Genomic DNA, 24,753 nt, shown 5'->3' with positions numbered 1-24,753 from the left:
CAGCAATTGTTGTTTATTTTTTAAAATTTAATTTTTTTAATTATAATTTTACAGTGTTGAGCATAATCTTGTATATCTTTACAATTTAAAGTAATTGTAATTTTGCAATAATTACAATTACAATTTTGCAATAACGGACCCTATTTAAACAAATTCATAAAAGCGGACCCTGGTTGAAAGATTGTGAGTAATTTTTTCACAATTTCACGAAAAACGGACCTTTTACAAAATGTCTGGACAGACCTCTGATAGGGGTTGAATTAATTTCGAAAACGTTGAATAGAACAATGTCTTTTTGCATAATTCATGGCGAAAATCAACATGGTAAAGAAAAAGTATCTTATTTTGGAAAAAGGAAAAATCAAGCCCTTTTTAAAAACTTCCATTATAAATAATGGACTGAGTAAATACGCCCATAATGACTAGTGCAACAATTTAAGATAGCTTTCTTCTTAAATAAACAAAGGCCAGCGAAATTATTGGCAAACTTTGGTTAAGATATTAATTAATTATTTAAAAAAATATTAATGTGATCTTAGATAGTGTAAAAAATGCCTATAAACTATTCACACCATTTAAAAACGTTAACAAGAGGATACATTTCGTTTTAGACAATAACAAATATTTCTTACAGTAGTTTGAACTAGCCCACTACAAGTGAAACTACTGTAGTCGCTTCCTTTTTCGTAGTGTTTAGAGTAGTGTAAACAAGCAGTGTAACGATAAAAATAATAGCAACTATTTTTATCGTTAGTTGAGAAAAAAAGTACGGTTCAAACGGATTTAATTTTTCGAATTTGATTGGTGCAAATCTTCACGGGTTCGTCAATGGATGCAATGAAAATGAGCTTTTGGCTGCGGCTGAACTTTCACAGAGATTACGTAATTAAAATCACGTATAACTAGAAATTAAAAATAGCTATTACGTAAAATAGATCATAACTTTCACACTTTCCGGTCACACTTTCACATATAAATGCACACTAATAAAACATTCATGTTATTTCAAAGACGCGGAACATATTTTTATGCACTTAATTTCTAAGAGGAAATGAAAAAGCCTTAAACAATCAAAAAGATGCAATTATTTGATAATTTCGCATTTCTTAAATTAAATATTCGATGTCGAAATAGGTATAAAAAGTTGAAGGTTAAATGAATAAATTAAAAACAAAAATTTTTTTTTGGAAAAACTAACTCACTCTTGTGAACATAAATATTTCTTAATTATTCCCTTATTTTTAATGTGAGCCAATTTGTTATTCAAAACAATTTTGAACATAGGTTTAAATTAAGTTCTCCGTCAAAGTTCGTCTCCTTAAATTAGTGAAGTAGTTACTAAAAGCTAATTTAAGAATTGGTCGATTGTCATTGCAAAATAGCCTCTATTTTTTTTAAAGAGACAAACGAATTACATTTACAATGATTGTTATTATTAATTAAATGTATAATGTACTGTCTAAACTGAGCCAAATGTTTTAGTTACTGCTTAATATAGCTAGCTTGCTGTGAAAAACTGGTTCCTATTAAAAAAAATATTTTTGTTCTTGTCTCAGCGCGTATGAAAACGATATAGTTTAAAAATTAAATGAGTAAATTGTGCTGAGCAGAGATCGAAAATCGATAACTGACTTAAAATTTTGTAAGCATTCATATTTTTCTAGACAGAACGTCGCATGGCAGGTGCACCTTCGATTTTTTAAAAGGATTTTTTTCACATTACATTAATTAAATGGTCCAGTATTTGCGTTATTAAAAAAATAACACCTGAATTGAAAATGCAATTTATCAAATAGGAAGGTATGCAATAAGTATTACTTAAGTATGAATATTAACATAGCAATATTTTTATTCGAGTCAAAAATTTGAATGTTTCTTATAAGTTATAATTTTTTATAAAATAATCCAAAACTTGTAATTATTCAGGTAACTTGTAAACCTGAGATTAAGGAATTCCTGCATTATTCAAGAACAGAATTTTTAATTGAATTACACTGAGTTGATGACTTCCTAAAATAATTCTTGTTAATTATATGAGCTCAACATTTTTCATTAAATGGCTATAAATTTATGAGCTTATTGAAATTATCATTAGATAATGAATATAAGTAATTAATGATAAAGATTATCGTTGTAAAAGGAATATTTTTCTTTATCATTGATTAAGGATGATTTAAAATGTTAATCTATAAGCTCAACAAATTTCTTAGAGTATCCCAATGAGCTAATAATCTTAACTTTGGTCAGCATTTCAAAACGTTTGGAAAAAGTGAAAAGAGCAGTACAATAAGCGAGCAACAGCTGAATATAAGCGACCTGAATAATTACAATAAGCGAGCAACAGCTGAATCCCCAGGATTGAAGAGTGGCACCCATGTTTATAGAGCCATCGACATAAATTTAACACATCAAGTATTAAAAGTTCTGAATTGTGTAAATGTCACATTGTTGTAAGATAATCTGGACTTAATTGAACACATCAAGTTCTTAAAAGTGTGTTTTGAATTGTCAAAATGACACATTGTTGTAAGATAATTTGCATTCACAGTTATAAGTATTTAAAAAAGTGTAATTAAATGTAAAAATCTTACCGTGCTCATTATTCAAAGGAATTTTCTTGCATTGCTGAATGGATTCGAGAGAATAAAATCTGAAAGACAAAAAGTATGTTTTAGTTCTAAATAAGAATCTTTTTGTTAACAATACAAGACATTTCCAAAGTCGTATTTTTCAAACAAAGCGCTAAATTAATCGCGTAAATAAAATATTTCCTGCTATTAGTCCATGAGTTCACGTAATTTTTTTCATGTCATGATGAAATTTTTACTTTACTAAACCAACTCTAGTTAATTCCCTCAGCACTTACAGCCTTTTTTAGTGAAATCATCATATGCTAAAACAAATTAGTTTTTTCAACAAACAGGAATGATTTAATGTATTCTTTAGAATAATTTTTGTAAAACGCTGAGCACATAAAAAATATCAGTGATAAAAAAATCCTCTTTTTTTCAGTTTCAAAATCCATCTTAAAAATACAAAATGCAGCTAGTGGATTCCAGGATTGTACTGACCGCTGTACTCGGTAGTAAAATTTTCAAAAGAAAATTTTCAATTGCTCAATTGCAATTATGTTCAATTTTGATTTTCTTAATACTTGCTCGTCATGATTAATTGCTTCTCTTACTAATTGTTTTGAGAGAAAAAACATTGTTTTTAAAAATAAATTATTACTAAAATCAAGAAGCTGTAACAAAACATAATCTACAGGTTTCGACTCTTTTCTCATCAAGTACCTAGTCATGTACTACTTTATTTGAAAAAATAATGCAGACCACTCGAATATGTAACTTTATTCCCTTCTAAATGTTCCATCTTTTTTCAGTAGCGGCTATTGCTACTTAAGATATATCTGAAGTATATTTCTTTACTTAAAATTTACGATCAGAGTTAGTAATGTCAAGCTCTACCAAAATTTGAAATGTGGAATTTTCTATTTAAATATTTTCCATAATATTTTATTTATTATATTGAAAAAAGTTTTTCAAATATACTTTGTGAATTCAGAGCTCTATAATGAAATTTAAACTATGTATCAAAGAAGAAAATTAAAAAAGAGTCCCATAGTTAATCCACTTTTCATTATACGAAATTCTTGAAATACACAAAATTCGCTATGCAATTCCGTTGTATCACTGATTTATTTAAAATACTGCTGTCATTTCGATTTAATTTACGATTGAATAATTTATTTTCAGGTGGTTTGGAAGCATGTTTAGGGGGTAGGGGACGGTGAATAAATTTTAATGCTTGTAAATGATGTTTTGAACCATGCAAAAAAAGTTCTTTATTTCAAAATATATTCTAAATTTTAAAAATGATTTGTATGATATAATTGATAACTACGTCTAATATGTTGGAGAACATTTTAGTAATTTTGAAAACTCTTGTACCAGCTATAGAATGCTGGAACATGAAATTTTTAATTAATTATAGAAGACTATTTTTTCCAATTAGATAAATATTTAAAATTTTTTATGCACTTTTATTGTATCCCTGGTTTACATAAATTACTGTTGTTATTCGATTTAATTTATCTTGAAATATTTATTTTTAGGTGGTGTAGAGGCCGTAATAGGTGGTGGTGAGTAAATTTTTAATTTTGTAAGTGATGGTAACCAAGTGAAAGTATTTCTTGAACTCAAAAATATATTTCAAATTCTTAAAATGATTTTCATGCTCTAACTTATAACATTGAATGGAAATATAAATATTTTAAGAACACTTTAGAAATGAAACTTCTTATATGACAGATATTGAATGTTGGAAAAATGAAGATAATAAATGTTGGATAAATAAATGAATTATTAAAATTCATTTATTTATTCAGATGGTGGTGCGGGAGTTATCGTGAGCAAAAGCAAGAAAATTTGAAACTTTAAAAATTGCACACAGAATGCTCCGTATGACAACCCTTAGCAGACATTTTTCGACATCTTGTCAAAAATAGAGTGATAAAAACATTCATAATAATAAATTATTGAAATTTTATCACACTGAAAATAAATGGACTCTAAATTACGAATTAAAAAGGAACTAAATGAGCAATAAAATATAGAACTTATGAAGTATTGGAGTCTACTAAATAATTTAGTCCTTATTCTCTGTTGCTCAGAACTTATTTAAAAATTAAAAAGTATAAACATTAATAAAATTTTATTAGTAGATCTGACAAGAGATTTTTTTAACTTTCAAAGCTGCAAATAAGAAGTGTCTAGTTTTATGCAAAATAGTTGCACTAATATGACAGGTCCTAGCCAGATATTTGAAAATAGTTAATTTTGAAACAATTGATTCAACTTATGCAAATAAAATGTATTTTATGTTGGTCGATAGTGTGCAGATTAATTTTATTAAACATTAAAATAATATTCCATAAATCATGGTTTGCCGAATGTCACATTATCTAAAGAATCGCTTATAAACCAAAATATTAAGACTGATAAATCATATTTACCATGAAAATGTCCAAAATCCTTGTGTGCTGAAAAATAAAATATAATGACGCTATTTTTTTATGAAATAACACACTAATAATATTAAAAATAAAACAAAATACTCAAAAGGATTTGACAATATTAAACACTAAACAAAGTTTTTCTTACAGTGACAATTTTTTTAAATGATAAAAACTATCGTAACTGATCAAGTATACCTAATTGAAATGCATATCCAACAGCCTTTTTCAAGATGACGACTAGCATGTTTAATTATTCAATTGCAATGAAGCATGGGAAGTTTGGTTTTTATTTTTAATAATTATTATGAGGAGGAACACAAACTTTTAATTTTTTTTATAATGATAAAATTTCACTGTATTTTTACTCAGTTTTGATAAAAGTTTATTTTTCAAAAATAAAAATAAAAAGTATAAAAGATAGTTCTAACACATCTTACTAAAATCTACACAAGAGAAAAATTTCAGAAACATATATTTATCGTTTACACCATTTAAAAAATCTAGCAATACTAAAAACCTTGTACAATTTGAACTTAACAAATACCTTCATTATATTATTATTTCAAATGAGATTTTACCTGTTTTTCCATCACCAGAAGTTTTTCCATCATTTGGAAAAGTTTCCTAAAGCAAAGAAAAGTCTTTTTACATTTGAACTTAAAGTGGCACTTTAGTGAACTTAAGGTTTGAGACAGGAGTAAAAAACACAACTTTAATCCATTTACAAAATCAACACAATTTTATATGCCTCTATCAAAACACGAATACTATTAAAATTGATTTTACACAAGAGAATACCAGGCTATTCCAGCATATTAACATAATACGATCGTAATAAATAAATAAAAATGTGTACAACCAAGAAAATTTTCCAAAAGAATCGAAGAGGTTATACTTTTATACTTATTGCTTATTAACAATTTTGAATAAATTTATAATAACGATTATAAATAATAACGATTTTGATGCAATAAATTTCCAGTAGAAACACCATACAAGCAAAAATTTTTTACAATTTTCAGTTATCATCGCACAAGGCATAATTTTCATTTTTAGTTACCATACTTTGTTAGATTCTATTAAAGAAAAATGAGAATTTTAAGTCAAAAAAAAATTCCCAGTGGTGTATTCTAGCCTCTTTATCTTTGAAGGTAATTTTATTTAATGCTGGGAGCATTTATATATACATTGGAGCTCAAATAATTTACCAAGACATACCCTCCAACTTATGAGGATTTTGAAAATAATTCTTTCTAGTGGTAGCGAACCAAAGTAGAAATTTTTAAACCAAATGGATCTCTCATAAAACTTTTATCAGAACTTAAGAATCTAGCCATATGGCCTGCACTTTTATAAGTAATAGTGGACAAGTTACGCTAAAATTATTTTTTTTTAAATATTAAGACATTAATTTTGCTACCGTCTGAAAAGAAGATTTCTGAAACTACGGAAATTCCGTAGCAGTTGGAGGGTATGCCAAGAAATGGCAAAAAAAAAATTAATTTAAAAGTTAACATATATATAAATGAAGTTAAACTATGGAAACTATTTTTATAATATAGCAATGTAGATAAACAATAACTAATAAAAAAGCAGAAAAATAAATAATTCAAAAATATAAATCAAATTTGAAAGTGAATTTGAAATTTGAAATATTAATTAAATAAAATATCAACATAAAAACCTATTTTAATTAAAACCATTATAACGATACTACAATGTAAATAAACAACTGACATTAAGGAAGTAGAATAATAAATATCACAGAAATAAATACAAATTAAATAAAATATGAACATTAAAACTAATTACTTACAGTTCCAACCCGATTGATTGCACAAGTAGAATAGCTATTGGCAATAGCAGCAGATCATGTCTCTATGGGCCACATGGGTTCACTATTAATATATTACACCAATTAAAGATATTATGCATACTTTTTGTTCAAAATCATTCATGATTTTAACAAAAGAAATAATTGGAAGAAAAAAAAGTTTCAGTATATTTAAACATGTTAACAAACTGTGGATAAGAGAAAAAATAATAATATAAATATGCCTCGGATCACAATTACTTTAACCATATTGCAACTTAATGTATTCTTGTTAAAAGAATGATACATTTAATTTTATTTAGAATGAGCCTTAAAAAATCTTATTTAAGATGAATTAAATAAGTATAAATGTATACATATAGTAAGAAACAGTGTTAGAAAAACATTAGTGGAGAAAATTGCATCAGAATGAATGGGAAGTTTAATAGCAACCCTGATAAGGAAGAAGTAATTTGGTGCTTTATAATAGTAGCATTAACTAACATTTGAGTGATAAGAAATTTTTCTTTAAGAGAAAAAGAAATTTTCTTTAAGAGAAAAAGAAATTTTTCTTTCTCTGAATTGAACAACATAGTGAGAAACCAATTTCTTACAGATGAAAATAAACAGACTAATTGGTGGAAAAATTGTGTTAAAAACTCTTTAAGCAAACTGCTTTGAATTAAATGAAAAGAAAAACATTTTTAGCTTATTACAACAAAATTGTTTGTCCTATTATGTTTTGTTTTAAAAAAGTTAAAAATTTTATTCCAAAAAAAAAAAACAATTAAAGAAAAGAAAGGAAAGATCAATGTATTCTGATGTAATTGATTTCTAATATTTGATGTAAAAATGAAGAAAAAAAAACATTTGAAAATTTAATTTGAAAGTTGAGCTGTCTTTGCAGTTTAACTATAATTTAAACTAAAAGTCACAATAATTTATATTATAAATTATTTTAAGTCACATTTCTTTTTTAAATTTTGGAGAAAAAAAAATTTAAAAAACATATAGATTTTGGAAAAATTAATTTAAAAAAAATACTTAAATAAAAATAAATAATTTCTATTTGATTTAACAAGTTTGAAACAATCTTAATTTGCAATTTGTTATATGTTAGTGCATACCTACCAGCTTTTACGCATTTGGCGTAAAATTTTAATTTTATATTTAAAGTGGTAGTAAATATACGCTATTTTTTCTTTTATAAATTTATATTTTAAATTATTTTGATAACCAGTATTCTTAAAAAAATTAAGCATATATGTTAATATGTGTTAATATGTGTTACTATCATAGTTGTCAGCTGAAGCTTCTTGAAATACAACTTATTTTTTTACTAACAATTGAAATTTTAATTCCATTTTACTACCACTGGGAAAAATCATAATGGAAGGGATCAAAAGTTGGCAGGTATGTTAGTGGAATAAAATATATAAAAAATTAAACTCTTTCTTTTCTTTCTCTTTTTTTACATACAATTTCACAATATGTATTTCTGATAACATTTTTCTAAAAGTATGAATTAAAAATTATATTGTTGTTGTTGTTGTTTCTAATGCCACTGGTCACTACCAGCCAGCCTGCTTAGTGAAACTCATCAATTTAAGTGCAGTTATTGATCATTTCTTTATTTCAAATCTGCCAATTCACAAATCATGGCTTCATTAATAGTTATACACAAAACTATAAAATGTGAATGCATAAAATTAGCTTACCTCACTACAAAAAATATTTAATTCATTAATATCCGTACTTAAATTTATTTTAGAGTTAGAAATGTTGGAAAATTTACTCATTTACAACATGCAATTAAATAAATAAGACCTTAAAAATTATTATACTATTGTTATAAGATTAATCAACAAGAGAGAATATTAACGAAATTTCGAAAGTAATTTTTTAAGAATTAAAATATTAACTAGTTGTGTTGTATCTATTTATTATGATTAGTATTGTGATTGTATAGATAAAAACTTAAGATACGACATAAGCAAAAAGAAAAGACAAGTAAAGATTGATTTAAGCTACCAAGAAAAAACTAGGATATTAAATCCAAAACAAAACAAAAATATTTGATTTATAAAAACCTTATTAGTAAAAGTTAACTAAGTTTATTAGTTAAGTAAAAATCTAGATAGCATAATTTTGATAATCTAGTGATAAGGTTGGCGCACATAACATTTCGAGAATATTTAATACAGATATAATTTAAACATAAAATAAACGAAAAGGCACTTAATTAATATTAAATTTAAGGGGAAAAAAAAAGAAATATTTATAGTTAAAAAAATACGTTACAGTCTACCAGGAGAAATCCATATGCCACCCCGCAACATGAGCTTGTTTGTTTTCTCCTGGTTCTAGCAGCCAAAAAAGCTCTTCGAAGGAGAATAAAAAACTTATGTCACCTCAACTTTTGCGACTGCGCTGTTAATGGTTTCCACTAATTAGCCGCAGACAGCTGGGATAATTTATCTCTGGTCAAAGGGAACGAATATCTCTGCAGCAGTGGTGCTGCTTTCCAATGTTTAGACCAAAATCTTTCTGTTTTCAGCTTGAAGGGAGTTTATCAAAAATTAAAGCTCCATAAAATTGCAGTTTAATTAAAGTGCCTAGCAATGATATTGAATAAAATACACTCATGAATACAATAATTATTAAATCTCTGGCCATATTACATATTATTAATTATGTATTATTATTAACAATTGACTGTATTACTTAATACATAACAGTTATCATAAAAGACATTACCAGTAACCATAACCAATAGTAATTAAAACATGTAATATATTTTGAGAATACTGATTCAGAAAAATATTTTATTAAAAATTTCACTTAGAATGTTTAAGACATGCATATTCCTAAAACATTAAGTTTTATCAATACACTTCTTTTATTATTGACAGCAAACAAAAAAAAATATGTGTTTAGCTTACCTTAAGTCTCCAATAGTAGCTGATGGATTAAAATCAATTTCAGCACCATTAAGTCCATAAACCATCCACTTTTGTGGATGTTGCCTTCCATAACTGATGTTGATTGCAATTTTTCCTGAAAATGAAGTCAATTTAATGATTTGTTTCATAAGTTGTAGGATAATTTAGAAAGTCCATCTTCTTTATAGATGCAATACAGTGGATTCATTTTAATATATGCTTATTACAATAAGGAAAAAAAAAGTTTTTTGTTGTATGAGATTTTTCAGAACGCCAGTTTCAAATCAGCAATCGGATTCTCTCTACAAGCAATTTTTTTTTAAATGGACATTTTTAGCAAAATGTACAATTCAAATGTAAAAATAAACAAGGGGTCACATATATGTTGTGACAAACTTCTAAGGGAGATAGGACACATCATCTGGATAAACATTGCATAGGAACCAATGCCGGGGAAAATCATATTCCGCTTGGAGTGCTACTCTATTATGAACTGTTTCTTTGTATACTTTTGAACAGGTCATAATAGGGAAGTGCCTATGCAATTTTAATCCTGATTATGTATCCTAACTGCCACAGAAAATCATCCTCACATTTAGATGACTCCTTATTATATACAATGCCTTAAAAATTAAACATTAAACATTTTAACAAAAAAAATTAACTAAAAATGTGATTTTAAAAAAATATTTAGCTTCAAAAGCCAAACTTATTTCAGATTAGAAATTCCCACACCCAAATTAGGCAAGATCAAGTATTTGTATAAATGCAGCAAAAATTTTTTTACCCCAGTGTTATTGATATTATTTTATAGTTTAAACTTGCATCGATTTCCCCAGAATTTCTAATGATATCCATGAAAAAATTTCAATACAAATTTGAATTGTTCAATTTTTTTTTTTTTATAATTTGAAGTCTAAAACTCATTAAATCAAAAATAGTGCATTTTTTTCCCAATTTCCTTTTCTGAGAGAAAATATGAAATAAAATTTATTAAGTATAAATATCAAACATACTTTTTCTAGGGATTTAATTAAAATCAAAGATACATTTTTACACAAGGTTCCTTCTTTATACTCTATGCATTTATGAAATACTAGAGCTAAGCTATTTGAATTTTTAATTTAAAAAATTCAGCAATCATAAAAATTTTTAAATCTTAAAAAATTCAGCAATCATAAAAATTTTTAAATCTTAAAAAATTCATGCTGTCAAATAATACAGTATACAATTATTTATTTAAAAAATTAGAAATTTTACTATGTTAGAAACACAAGTTTAAATTTTAATAAAGTAAAATAGAGTGTAAAAAATTGCCATCACTAAAAGACAAAAAAAATCTGCTAAATACTTTTTAAATTAACATTAAAAACAAACAAAAAGCTAAAACAGAATTAAAAACTTTTCTGCTGATGAAATAGAAAAAAAAATCTATTACAATTAAGAAGACAGTGTAAGCTTTTCTTGTTAAATACTTTAATTTAATGCAGTACAATTTAAGAAATAACTGTTATTTCTTTAGCAACAAACATTTTTCTTAATTTGAAATTACTTTTCATTTTTTTTTCTTAATTCTTTTCTAAGCCTAAATAAAAAAACAAAAATTTAAAATATTAATTTAAATTAAAAATTTAAAATAAAAATTAAGCATTTCATTTTACAAATATTGTGTTAGTATTCCAGGCTTAGGATGTATTCATTATAAATTTGACTTAAAATATTTTACAACTGTTTAAGAATTTGGAAGAGTTTTTAATTTAATCTAAGTATTTATTATTCTGATTTATAGGTTTCATAAATAGCAAGTTTTACAAACTGAAACATTGATTACAACAATAATGTAGGATTATAACACACTGTAACATAAAAATAGATCTAGGTATTGTGAAAGCAAAAAATTGCTTTTTTCTCGTAATTTAATTTTTTTTTTTAAATACGAGCAAAGACTGGCATTTGTTAACCACAGATATTTACTACTATAAGCGCTATTTTTGTATAAAGATTGCCCATTTCAATTCCAATTAAAATATATTAAATGAGTAATGCGAAATATCACTAATAAAAATGTAAAAAGGCTCTAAAAAAATTTACTATTCAACTTTAGAGTATTAAATAGATATAAAAATTAATATACTATCATATTTAAGATTAGCCTTAAATTATTATAAGCACTTAACTACACACATATATGGAGTTAAATAAAATTAAGAAAATAAAAAAAAATGTGAAATAATCTTTTCCAAAAACTATAAGAAACGACAAAAAAAAAGTTTAAAAAAAAAATTGTTTAAAACCCAAAGAGAGGTTGCAACTAATGTAATGTAATGCTCAAAGCTGGATTGTAAAACCAGACTAGTGAGACTAATCTATATTCTAAGCTGTGTAATCGAGTCATCAATGTGTTTTGGGGATCAAACCTATGCTTACACGTTTTAGACTTAAAATTTAAAGTTGAGGTTGGATAAACTTAGATGAATATAAGAATAAACAAAAGTGTGCATTAAAAACTCATTATCATATATTTTAAAAGAAAACTATCCATACTCAGCAAAACGAGTTTGAAATACAGGATGCCGTAAGTCACTTTCCATGTAATAAGTAGACTAAAACAAAATACGCATATATTGAAAATATAACATGAAATTGCTGCGATAAAAAAATACCCTTAGCAGGTTAATTACAAATAATAGAGTTGGTAATTAATTTTATTTCATTCGTATTATTGTTTTTAATGTTTTAAACATGATTTAAACTGTCATGGCCAAAATTCTGATCCAAAAATTTATGTCTTAAACTGTCAAAAGCCTAAAATATTACATTTTTGTAATAATATGAGCATTAGTGCAATTCTTAAGATACTCATGGTGTCAGATGTTGAATTATCATGAATTTTACTATCATAAACTTTATTTTAAAAATTAGTTCTTGACATAAAAATGAGAGTTAAAGTCTCAAAAATTAGCTCAAATAATAATAAACAATCTATAACAGATGATATAGGGAATGTTTACAGTAACCATTAATAGAAGGGAAGTATGCACAAAATAATTTCAACAGATTTTAAGTAGGTATTAAATTGCATATAAAATTAACCTTAATTATACTAAAAATGTAAACCATTTCAGAATATAATTAACGTCATTTCAGTTAGTTTCATTAATATTGATTAATTTCATTCAAATGTTGTCAATTTTCCTTAAGTAGAATGAATTTTCAAAGCCTGAAACTGACATTTTAATAAATAATAATTTGGCATTGAATAATAATCATTAATAATTTTATTTTAATTTTTCAGTTTTTATTATTTCAATATTTCCCAATTCAAGAGGATAATATTCAATGATTTTATAGAGGTTTTGAAAATTGATAATTGGCAATTGTGATTTTTGAAAGATTAAATTTTAAGTTAGCGAATTAAAGTCCTTGTCAGTTTATAAACTTATTAGTGGAACCATTTGTGTATCATCAAATTTACAAGTACAAAATCAATTATGGCATTATTCAATTTTTTTTTGTTAACAGATTCATGACAGCAAAAAATCTAAATCAAAACAAAAGGCAGGTACTTTATTTACGTCACACAAGAGCTGCACAACGGGCTATTGGCAACGGTCTGGGAAACAGACCTGAGAATGATCTGAAGAGATGCCATCGCAATTTTGATCCTCTGCAGTGTGGATAGCTCCCCTGCTTTGGTAGCCCATCGAACTGCGCAAAGTCAAGCACTTTATGGTAGAACAGTTTATGGAGGACCAATACCTTCACTCTCGGTCCCTAAGCAGGCTGATCAAAGCTGTCACCCACCCGCTTACTGACCGAAGCCATTGATGCTTGACTTTGGTGTTCTACTGGGAACCGTGTCTTTACAATCAGTCCACTGCAGGACTATCAAAACAAAGAGTGAGATAGAACTGTTAAGCTGAAAAGTGAAATAAAGCTGTTAAGTCGAAAGGTGCACTACAATGCCTTTCATCTGCTTTCTAAGAAATTGTACATTATCAGGTGTTTTATTACAACGTTAGTTTCTTTTCCTCTTGCCCTTATACGTCAAATTATTTTCAACCTCTCCAGACATGCGGTTCAGGGTTTGTCAGAATGCAGAAGGGCCTGATGTCAGGATATGAGGAATTTTCTTCTAATCAAAATAGGGACTAGCTTTCAGTTTTATACCTATTCTGACAGATAAATAGAAAAGGTTCTCTTTGACTAGAATTAGCTTCAACTCTTAACATTAAATTTTAGCTACTGACTTATTTGAAATTTCCAGAAGAAAGTTAAGCTTTATAAATTTGCACAAAAATGAATAACTGAATCCTATTTTGCAGTTATGCTCATACTGTAGAGCAAAACTAATATTATTCTGTTCTTATGCAAATTAGTTATACTATTAGTGATCATCCGCTTATAGGAATCAAATGCTTCAGGTATAAATTAAATAAAATGCCAGACACTGTTTTAAATCACAGAATAAATTTATGATAGCACATTTAATAGTATTTGACTAAATTTCATATTGAAAAAAATATCTTTTAAATTTAATTTTTTTAAAAAAATATTTCCTTAAAATATGTTTAAATAACATATTTCTAGCCAGAATTATATTAAGAAACAAGATAACTTGAATTGTCAAGTTTAAGAATGTAATTTATACAGTCAATTCTTGTGAGATTTCAGAAAGGGACTGAAGTAGTCTAGTTGATTGAAGCATGTAGGACATGACCGAATCTCTGCTCATAAAAAATATTTGCTAAACATGAAACTATGCATAAAGTGAAGCATTTTTTGTTGTTGTTGTAACACAGTAATAATAAAACAACAACTTTTTTTATAAGTGTTTTCAACTGATAATCTCAGACTATCTACAATTTTTCTTTAATAACATAATTAGGAAAAAAATGTTTTTTTATTAATTGAAAATTTACTTCATTAAAATCGCCAACACGTGATATATGATACTTGTGAGATTTTTCTAAATATGCTCCAGAGCTTGAAATGACAACAGCAGTATTCCATATAGTATCTCCATAAGTTTCATCTCTTTCAAGAATATTAGATACAATAACCATATTGTGTTTTGCAGCTAACTACAAAATATAAAGAAACACAATTAATATATTGAAATAGTTTTTTATTTTGGGATGTTAAATATGTTAACTATAACACATTAGTCATACAGTTGTGTTATATTAAACTATTTGTCATGCCTCCATGTTGTGATGGAGCAGTGATCAAGTGTAGATGTTGTGAATAAAGATTTGTGAGAGTTAGCACGAAGTGGCTGTGAGGAAAAGACGTTCCTTGTAGGAGTCTGGGACTCTGAGAAATTATTCTTTGGACAGAGTGAGATATTACATTATGCATATGTCACTGTGTTTGTTTCATAAATTATTCATATATTTTTTTCTAATTAGCATCCTATCAGTATACCTTTATGGAAATTTCATAAATCCTTCGATATTCACCTAATTATTGATGGTTGATTAGTGGAAGAATTTTCAAAAGTGTCATTATGAAAAAAAAAATACTTTTAATACTTATATGTTTATTTTTGTATATCAATTATATATACAAGAAGAGGAAAAATAACTTATTTTCAATAGAGATAAATAAACAAGATAAACTGTTTAAAAATCAAATATGTGTATTGAACATTTAAAAAATATAATACTCATTTCTTTCATAGAAATAAAACCTTTATAAATTACCTCTGCACAAAGGAGTGTCGTAGGACCCCTTTCTGCATTTTCAGCAAATTCACACCACGGATATCTTTCTCTAGTGCAAAAGGAAAAGGGCATTGCTATAAAATATTAAACATTGTATCACACTTAGTTTACTACTCAGATAATTAATATTCAGAAAACTACTACATCCACAAAATATTAATGTTTTCAACAATAAAATTTTTTAATGTTTATTAATTTTGATTTTTGTAAAAAAAAATATGTATGCTAGATTATGCATAGGTTTGGTATGTTTTCATGCTGGACAGTTTCATACTGTTTATAGACATAATCTTTTTTCCCCAGTGACTAACCTTTGCCTTCTTTTCTTAGATCATTAAACAAATTTTTGACAATTCAAACCAAACATGCTTATGACACTTGTATCATCAAAAATGATTTTATGACACCAGAAATATAATCCCAAAACATTAATAACTATGTAGTAGCAGTTTAGTTCAAATTCTTAGTCCATAGGGGTTAGTGGGAGGTAGTTTCTTTGTAGAATTAAAGTATTATGGCCGTTTCAGATTCATTTCAATTTGGATACGATATAAGGATATTTATCCCAGAAAAATTAATGTAATCACTTAGAAAAAATTGATTTATAATGTAAAACTTAAATTGAACGTAGCCACATTCTAAAATTATAAAAATAAAGAAAAGAAGTCCCTCAAAGGAATCAAGAAAATTATTCTCTTCGCGTCAAGAATACTTTGTAAAGATATCTATTTAACGGTTGGGACCAGGAGGCCGAAGCCTCTGGTTCAACTACTAATAATTCAAAATTAAAAGTGAATGAATTGTTCCCAGTGGACAATCATTTGAAGAGATCCATGGTTGGTGATTTATCAAAAGATAATCAACATTAAATTTGAAAATAATTTAGCAAAAGCGAATCGCCAAAAAGACTGTTAGAATTAGTATAACTATGTAACTGAAACATTTTTGTGGTAAGAAATAAAGAATAAAGAGTTAAAAATAGATTTTTGTTTTTTATTTAGTTGCAACAGTAAATTAGTGAGTCTTACTTTAGTATTGAAATAAAAAATTAGCTGTTACATTGATTGATAAGAAAAGAATAAGATTATTTTATATTAGCTTCTTATAAAATGTATAAAAATTAAATAATTGGTTTAATTTAATTAAAATTCGATTAAGAATGATTAAAAAAAAATATACGAAATTTTAAAACCTAGGAAATATGCAATGCCTAGTGTGGCATCACAAACTATATCGTTCAGTTTCTGTATCAACAATGGGCTTTAGAACTAATTCCCCCTGGATGAACAAAATGTTTTTTTTTTTCTCTAAAAATTAATTGAAATTCCCTACTTCTTTCAACTAATCTTTTACATCAAAAACTTTCTTTCGACTTTTTCTTAACAAACTAACTAAATTGGGAGATATATAAAATATGTTTTTTAAGCATATAAGCTAAGTATAGGAAAACTCAATAACAGACAATAAAAGTTCAAATGAATATCCCAAAGTTATTAGAATGAAAGGAGGTTGAGTTTTTGTTGACATAAAAAAGTTGAAAAACATGTTCTCATTAAAAATTTGTACAAGTTACCAGATCAAATTGGAATGAATCCATCTTTTCTATTAAATTGCTTTTCTATTAAGTAACACATAAAATAACCCACTTCATTATTCCTGAAAAAAACCTTAATTCTCCCCCTCTATATTACAATGCTCTGAAATTAATGTTCCAAATAATAAAAAAAAAACTATTCTTTTAAACTAATAAACTGTAAACTAATAAACTACTCTTGAAATATGAAAAAATCATTCTCTTACTCCATGCTTTTTGGAAGCATATAATATTAACTCCACACTATGCTGCTATTTCAACAATATCCCGAATGCGATTATGAATGGCTTCTCTTTGTCTTGATATTGGTGCGGTAGCAGGTTCTGCAATCGCATGTTGTACAAGACCAACTCGAACAAGACGGGGAGCTCGGAGATCTTCAGGTAATGCATAAAAAAAAATAACCTTTCAGTTCAAGATTTTTACTAGTGGCTTCAGCTAAAACACCTTCAGAAAATTCCAGTTTTCTAAAAAATTCAAAAATATTTAAAATTAAATAAATAAAAGAAAAAATACTGAAAAATATCTCAAAATATTTAAAGTATTTTTTTAGACAATTGAGGAAATACATTTGTAGTACATACTTTTCCTCGACTTTTGTACATACCATTAGTATGTCATTTTTACGCATTTTTCTTCTATTTATCATAACCAATACTACTTATTATTTCTGAATGAAGGCTTATTTTTTGCCTGAGATTTCGGACAAACCCCTGCTTTAACAAACAAAAAAAGCGTTTCGTATTTCTTGGGAACTATTTGGTGTTTTTTTTTCTCCCAAACTTAATTTTTTGGACAAAATGTGATTAGATATAACTGAAATAAAATTTATCTCACAAGTCAGCAAATTCACACTATAGAAAAAAACCCGGGTTGGCAAGTTTTTGACAATTGACAGTTTTAACCATGGTTTTATCTGTCATATCAAATAAACTGTAATAATGAACCCTAAAGATTAAATAGATAATAAAGCTTTATTCTTCAATAAGTAATGAACCCTTACAGTTCATTACATAAATCACGTATTCATAAGTAGTATAAGTAACTCAGGACAAGACTAAATAACATATTATCGTGTTTTAGCACTAGTATCATGGAATTCATTTACAAAACAAATTAATTATAAACAGTGATCTACATAAACAACCCTCAGGTATCAAATACACAATGAAGTTGAGCGCTAAAAATGTATTAGTTATGTCATATAACTTCTCATATGGGGACATTTTGCTTTTGAATGGCTTAAAATAAAGCAACAAATATAGTTATAAATTGTGGCTTGCTTTAAGATATCTACAAATGTTACCTTTGGAGTTTGTTCCCTTTTGGGAAATTTTTTTCATTTACTACCTTGCCATTGTCCTGTTGTAGCTAAAACATGGTGACCTTTAGTTATGATCCTACACAAAAAATATTTCATAACTTATAAGTCAAAATATTTGCAGGCAGTGTTTTGTATAATTAACCCTTATCCAAAGTATCCTAGTATGGGGAATCCAAAATTGATAATTGTGTTAAGAAAAATTTAAACGATATCGAAATCTTACGAACCAGACATCAAAACCAGTTTTATAACCTGATGAGTATTGGAGTTGTTTCTTATATTTAAATTTTCAACTCATTTCAGGATATTTCAAACAGGTTTGGATTTTTTTTTCATATCCGCATTCAACGGTAAATAAATTCCAATTCTTGCAATGAAATTTGAACTAAAATGAACCGGAAAGCATTGTGTAAAACTTTGATATTAATTCTTCAAGAGTAACCATTTCGTTTAATATTTTGTTTCATAGAGGTAGGAAATCTTAAATTTGAGCAACTTTGGAAAATTTTACATTCATTACATTCTAACTAATAAACTTTTGATTACTCTGAAGGATTGTGATTAAACTCCACCTTTGGGATCAGATGTTTAATTATATGTAATTATAGAGAAAAAAGTAATGATAGAATATACAATAATATGCATTTATTCGTAAATTATCGCGTCATTATTCGTAATTAAAATGCAATTATTCGTAATTTATCGTGTTATAAAGCTTTTCACCAATATTAAATTGATATGTGACAATATAAGGTATCATTATTCTTACTTTAAATATCACAAATTAAATGTAAATAAAAAATTTTGTTTGTATTTATTTCTAATTTGTTTCTCTGAGAAATGTCTAATACAATAAATCACTATTCCCAAATTTGGCGATTTAAAAAAAAACGCGCCAAAAGTGGTTGTCGAACGACATTTTTACCTAATGACTCTTCTTACAATGGTGAAATACTAACTAATACAATAAATCTCGAGCGTTAAATTTAAAATCATCACATATTTAAAGAAAATAAAAAGAAAATTACTTAATTCGTTTCTCAAAAATGCGATTTTAGAAATACTTTATTCAATGTAAGCATCTCGATTTATTTCATTATTAAATTTTTCTTTTAGTGGGTGACCTGTTTGGTGGTGAGTAGTTGGGATATAATTGGGATAAAAACAAATACAATACATATTCTTGAAAATATCATTCTATATATTAAAAAAAGAAAACATAATAATAATACAATTTCAGCATCAAAGATTAAAAATAAAATACCATTTAAAAAAATCGCTAAGAAAAAGAAACTCGAGTCATATAAAATTAAATCCACATTCATATCCTGAAGATGATTCTATTCTGTAATTTATTTTATGATGTAAAATAATATATATACAATTATGATTAAAATATTTACAACAATTATAATAATTAATATTATTAATATTCTCCTTTTAATTGGAAATTAAATATGCATAATATACTTATTTATTTATGAACCCCATCAATATATTACAGAAAACAAAAAACCCCACTACATCAACAAAATGTCAATATCAAGCTGCAGCTTCAAACCCAAAATGATGTCTTCTACAAAAATGAATTTCTGTTACTCGTATTCATATTACAATTAAAAATAAAGTCTCTACAATAACATAAAATCCATGAAATCCAGTAGCCATAAAAAATGTTGAGCCAAATACCGAATCTCTAATTCCAAATAAAGTTTCTATATATTCAAATCCTTGCAATATCAAAACATAAATTCCCAATAATCAAGTTGCTAATAAAGAATTTTTAGCTATAATTCAATTTTCATTTAAAATAGCCTGATGACATAATGCTACTCCTACCCCTGAAGTCAATAAAATTACAGTATTCAATAGTTGAAAAGCATTTAATGTTTCTACTCCAGTAGGAACCAATTTCAATAGTAGGTCTTAATCTTGAATGAAAAAATGATCAAAAGAAAGAAATAAAAAAAAATACTTCTCTAATAATAAATATAATTATCCCTAATGTAAGTCCACTCAATACTACTCTAGAATGATATCCTAAATGACTTCTTTCACGAACTACATCTCGTCACCGTAAATTCGAAATTGTTATTCTTACTATAAATCTAACTATTAATAAATTATATTCTATATATATAAATATTTTTACCTTTCCTAATATAAACGATAAAATTCTAATTCCAATAAATAATGGTCAAGGAGAAATATTTACTGCATGATAAGGATAATTTCCAATAATTAATAATATTCAATAGCATACAATAATAACAAAATCCTAAATACAGATCCTTGAATACTAGCTACACCAAATTCTAATAATAATAATAATCTCTGAAAAATTTAGGAAGAAATTAATTCTAATAATCTGATTCTTGAAAACAATCCAATAATTAAGTGACCAGCTATTATATTAGCAGCAAGTCGAATAGATAAAGTAAAAGATCGTATTAAATGTCTAATCGATTCAATTAATATCAATACAGGCGATAAAAGTAAAGGACTTTCTTCAGGAACTAAATGAGCCGCATTACAAATAAAATTTTTAAATCATCCTATTGTAAAATAGCTTATTCTCATATTACAATTCCTAGTCCTATTGTAAATATAACATGAGCCGTTCCAGTAAAAATAAATGGAAATAAACCTATCAAATTTGATATAGTATATAAAGCTAATTAATCTTACACAAATAATTCCACAATATTTTTGAAGTTATACTTCTTATGCGACTTCCAACAAGGTTGCGTTAAACGTTAAACGCTACATTTTTATTGGCCGGGAAAACACGTGGTAGGATCCAGTTTTCCCTCATTCATTTCCATATTGTTTTGGTTCTGACTAGCATAAAAATAATAAAAGTCATAAAAGTACTGTTTTTCTATAAATATTTTAGTTCGATTTGATACACATATAATTTAATAGGGTATTATTTTTTATTTTCAAACTTAGTGGATAACAATTGTAAAAAATGAGTGAAAACAATCCCACGGACAATGCGACGGATTTAAGGTTATGTCAAGGTACGTCTCTTGTGAATATCAATTGATTGTTAGGTTTTCTCTTTTCTAATTGCCATTTATATTTCACCAAATGCAGCCATGAGGGATATTAAATTATTTATTGCAAAATCTTTATTGCCACTATCCACTGTGTGTTCACAAGCTCTGGCAGACGTTACTGGTGAAGGAATTGATTATTGTGAGCGGCCTGTGATCCTTGCAGGAGATTTCAATGTGAATTTCTCGTTACCTGAAGCTTCCTTAAAGACAAATTTGGATTGGAAACGATAAATGGTAGGAATGATCCAACAACCAACTACCATTGATGCAGTTTTTACAAGAAATATTGAAAAAATAGAACTCAAACATTTCGTATCTTACTTTAGTTATCATAATCCTATTGTAAATGTTATAGATTTGGATATTTTTCCACTCGAAAATGATAGTTAAAAGATGTGATCAATTGTGAATTGTAAGCATTGTTAAATAAAGTTTGTCTTAAAGAAAGAATATGATTTCACTAAAAATCAATTTCTACCCCTTCCTATTTTCATTTCCACATTACGAAGTTTCACTTCTTCCGCGGGGAGGGACTCCACGCACCATTTTTTTTAAAATCAGCTACTTCCTTAAATACTTCACTTACATTTACTAAAAATTTCTTTATTCTAATTAAATATATTCAATAAATCTTAAAAAATCTAGTAAATATAATTATATATACTAATATGATAATTATTAATTTAATTGAAATACCAAAATATGATGTAGGATCAAACACAGAAAATAAATTTATCAACATCATGTGTTTTCTTTCTGTTTCTAATCCTTTTATATTATACGAAAAATTTCTTATATTCAAATTATTACCATAAATTTTTATAAATAATAATAATAACAAAACTACAAATAAACGAAGATAGAATTCAACATAAAGGTATTAATTGTGGAATAAAAATCATCTTTAGTTTGATAAACTAATATTAATTCAACTACTCATTGCATAATTAATTTAAGAGACTATCACCTAAATTCGGCCACTATTTCATAATCATATTTTCATAAATTCAATTTGAGGAATTACTGAAATTAAAATAGGTATAAATCTATGATTAGCTCCACAAATCTCTGAACATTGTCCTACAAATAACCCATTTCGATTAAAAATATAAAATAACTGATTTAATTAATAGCATCTACTTTTACTCCGAATGAAGGAATAGTTCAAGAATGAATAACATCAGTTCTAGATACAATTATTCCAACATTTAATATTCTAGGAATTACTAAAAAATTATCTACTTCTAATTATCGAGAAATTTGTCTCCGTGGAGGACTTGTTGATGGAACTAACCCGCATTTGCGTTACGTGGAGAGGAAGACCACGAGAACCTCCCACGGTTAGCCTGACGACAAGGGGACTCTAACCCATGATCCGTCTACCACTGAGGATATTTCACGTCAGCACTGTGGTCAGTGCAAGCCGGATGCGGAATTCGTTTCGACTGGGTTTCAAACCCGATTCAACTCATTGGAAGGCGAATGCTCTATCTCCTGAGCCATCGTGGCTCATTTGTAAGCATTTGAATGAATTGAAAAGTATTGGAAAAGTTTAATACATTTGGATGCTTTTTTTTCCATAGGGGTACACAATCTGCGGCCCGCCGACTGCGTATGTGCAGCCTGCGAAAGCTTTTGAACACAATCATACCTGCCAACATAGGAGAAATAAAATTACGGAGATATTGTAGCTACACTTGTTTAGGCTATGAGTAAAGTTTTGATACATTATGCATAGTCATGTAAGTCAAAAAGAGAAATTCAAAATTGGAAATAATATTACACACTAATAATATAATAATATAAACACTTACATTTAGTGAAGTGAAAAATATGTATATAAATATAAATCTAAAGAAGATTTTTAAACCATTATTTATAACTACTTAAACTATTAACACTCAACATACTGCAGTACTGGCAGTAGCACTATTTGTTGGGGAATGAGAGAAGTATTTTTGCCACCAGCAGATATTTTATCGCCAATTTTTTTTAAAATTTCTTCAACAAATACGGAGAAATTTGAGAATACTATAGGGGAGAAGGGGGCACATGAGAACAAATTTTTTTATTTCTTCATTTTTCAAAAAATATAATTGATTTTTCATAGTAAAGAAGTCCATATGTTTAAATAGTCTTTTCTTTGTCTTATGGAATTTTTTGAGATTTTTCAATAAAATATTTCTTTACTTTATAATATTTTAGAAAAATGACTTCAATTGTTCACATGTGCCCCTATTGGGGGCACATGTGAACATGCCTGGGGCACATATGAACAAGATTAAAAACACAAAGCAATCATCATATTTCAAAGAAAAAAAACCTTTAATATAACAGATATAGATACACATTATACTGAAGGGGTTGTAGCTTACTATGTGAATTTAAATTGTACAACAGTACTGTCAATAATAAAATAATTTTTCAGCTGTACAATAATTTTTCCGTTATTGGGATTTTCGCAACTTAATGTTCCACGGGAGTTGTATTGGGCCTTTTTCTTTCTTCTCTAATTCTTTCTTCTCTAATACTAATTTTAAACTTATAATATCATGAGGATAATAATCTTAATACTATGTAGGGGCACTTGTGAACTGTTCGCATCTGCCCCAGATGTTTTGTTCACAAGTGCCCCATCATCCTTCTTAAACCTAACTTGAAAAATAAAGAATTTTTAATTGAGTAAAAAAAATAATAATTGTCATAAACTTACCTGAATGTTCATATAATGGTCTGCAATAGTTAATTTTAGTTTATTAGTTGATTTATATTATGCTTTCACTTGAAGAAGCGAGTGATTATAATATATACAACACCAGCTGATACAAAAAAATTGTCAGAAAAGAACAACAAAATGTCTCATTGTTCTGAAAGTTTTTCAGAGAGGTGGGACTAGTACTATCATCAATTGAAAATTTTTCGAGATTTTTTATTTCAAATCATATTGGTAAAACATACCATGTTCACATGTGCCCCCTGCTCACATGTGCCCCCCTCTCCCCTACTGATAAACAGGAAACAGTTATGAAATACAGGAGTCCTCAAACAGGGAAGGGCGTTCAATGTAGGATTTAATGGCACAAGGTCCAAAGAAAGACACGCTGCGCCAAACAAACGGTTTTTTTCTCCAACAAATGTAAGATAAAGCTTATTTATTTTGCCAAAATATATTATATTGTTAAAACTATACATGACACGCAAAACATTTGGAAGTCAATAAAATCAGACAAAGGTGTAAATTGATTAAAATTGCATATAACTGGTTGAAACGGTAT

General features: G+C 27.1%; 1 pseudogene across 1 annotated transcript in view; it reads right to left on the bottom strand.

Annotated features, from left to right (window-relative positions):
• Positions 1 to 24,753, bottom strand: part of LOC147812647 (beta-ureidopropionase-like) — a 117,791-nt pseudogene that overhangs the window by 89,945 nt on the left and 3,093 nt on the right. Inside the window, exons 3-11 of the transcript XR_015433340.1 lie at positions 17,299 to 17,559; positions 15,478 to 15,572; positions 14,695 to 14,856; positions 12,322 to 12,375; positions 9,773 to 9,888; positions 6,834 to 6,915; positions 5,596 to 5,641; positions 5,015 to 5,041; positions 2,592 to 2,650 (exon numbers count right to left, since the gene is read on the bottom strand). The product of XR_015433340.1 is annotated as a beta-ureidopropionase-like (transcript). The remainder of the gene's footprint in view (positions 1 to 2,591; positions 2,651 to 5,014; positions 5,042 to 5,595; positions 5,642 to 6,833; positions 6,916 to 9,772; positions 9,889 to 12,321; positions 12,376 to 14,694; positions 14,857 to 15,477; positions 15,573 to 17,298; positions 17,560 to 24,753) is intronic.

This window comes from Parasteatoda tepidariorum, chromosome 4 (genome assembly GCF_982258835.1).
Source record: "Parasteatoda tepidariorum strain Cologne lab strain chromosome 4, Ptep-v5.0, whole genome shotgun sequence".
Lineage (NCBI taxonomy): Eukaryota > Metazoa > Arthropoda > Arachnida > Araneae > Theridiidae > Parasteatoda > Parasteatoda tepidariorum.
The sequence above is the reverse complement of the archived record's forward strand: the minus strand, read 5'-3'. Positions and strand labels throughout refer to the sequence as shown.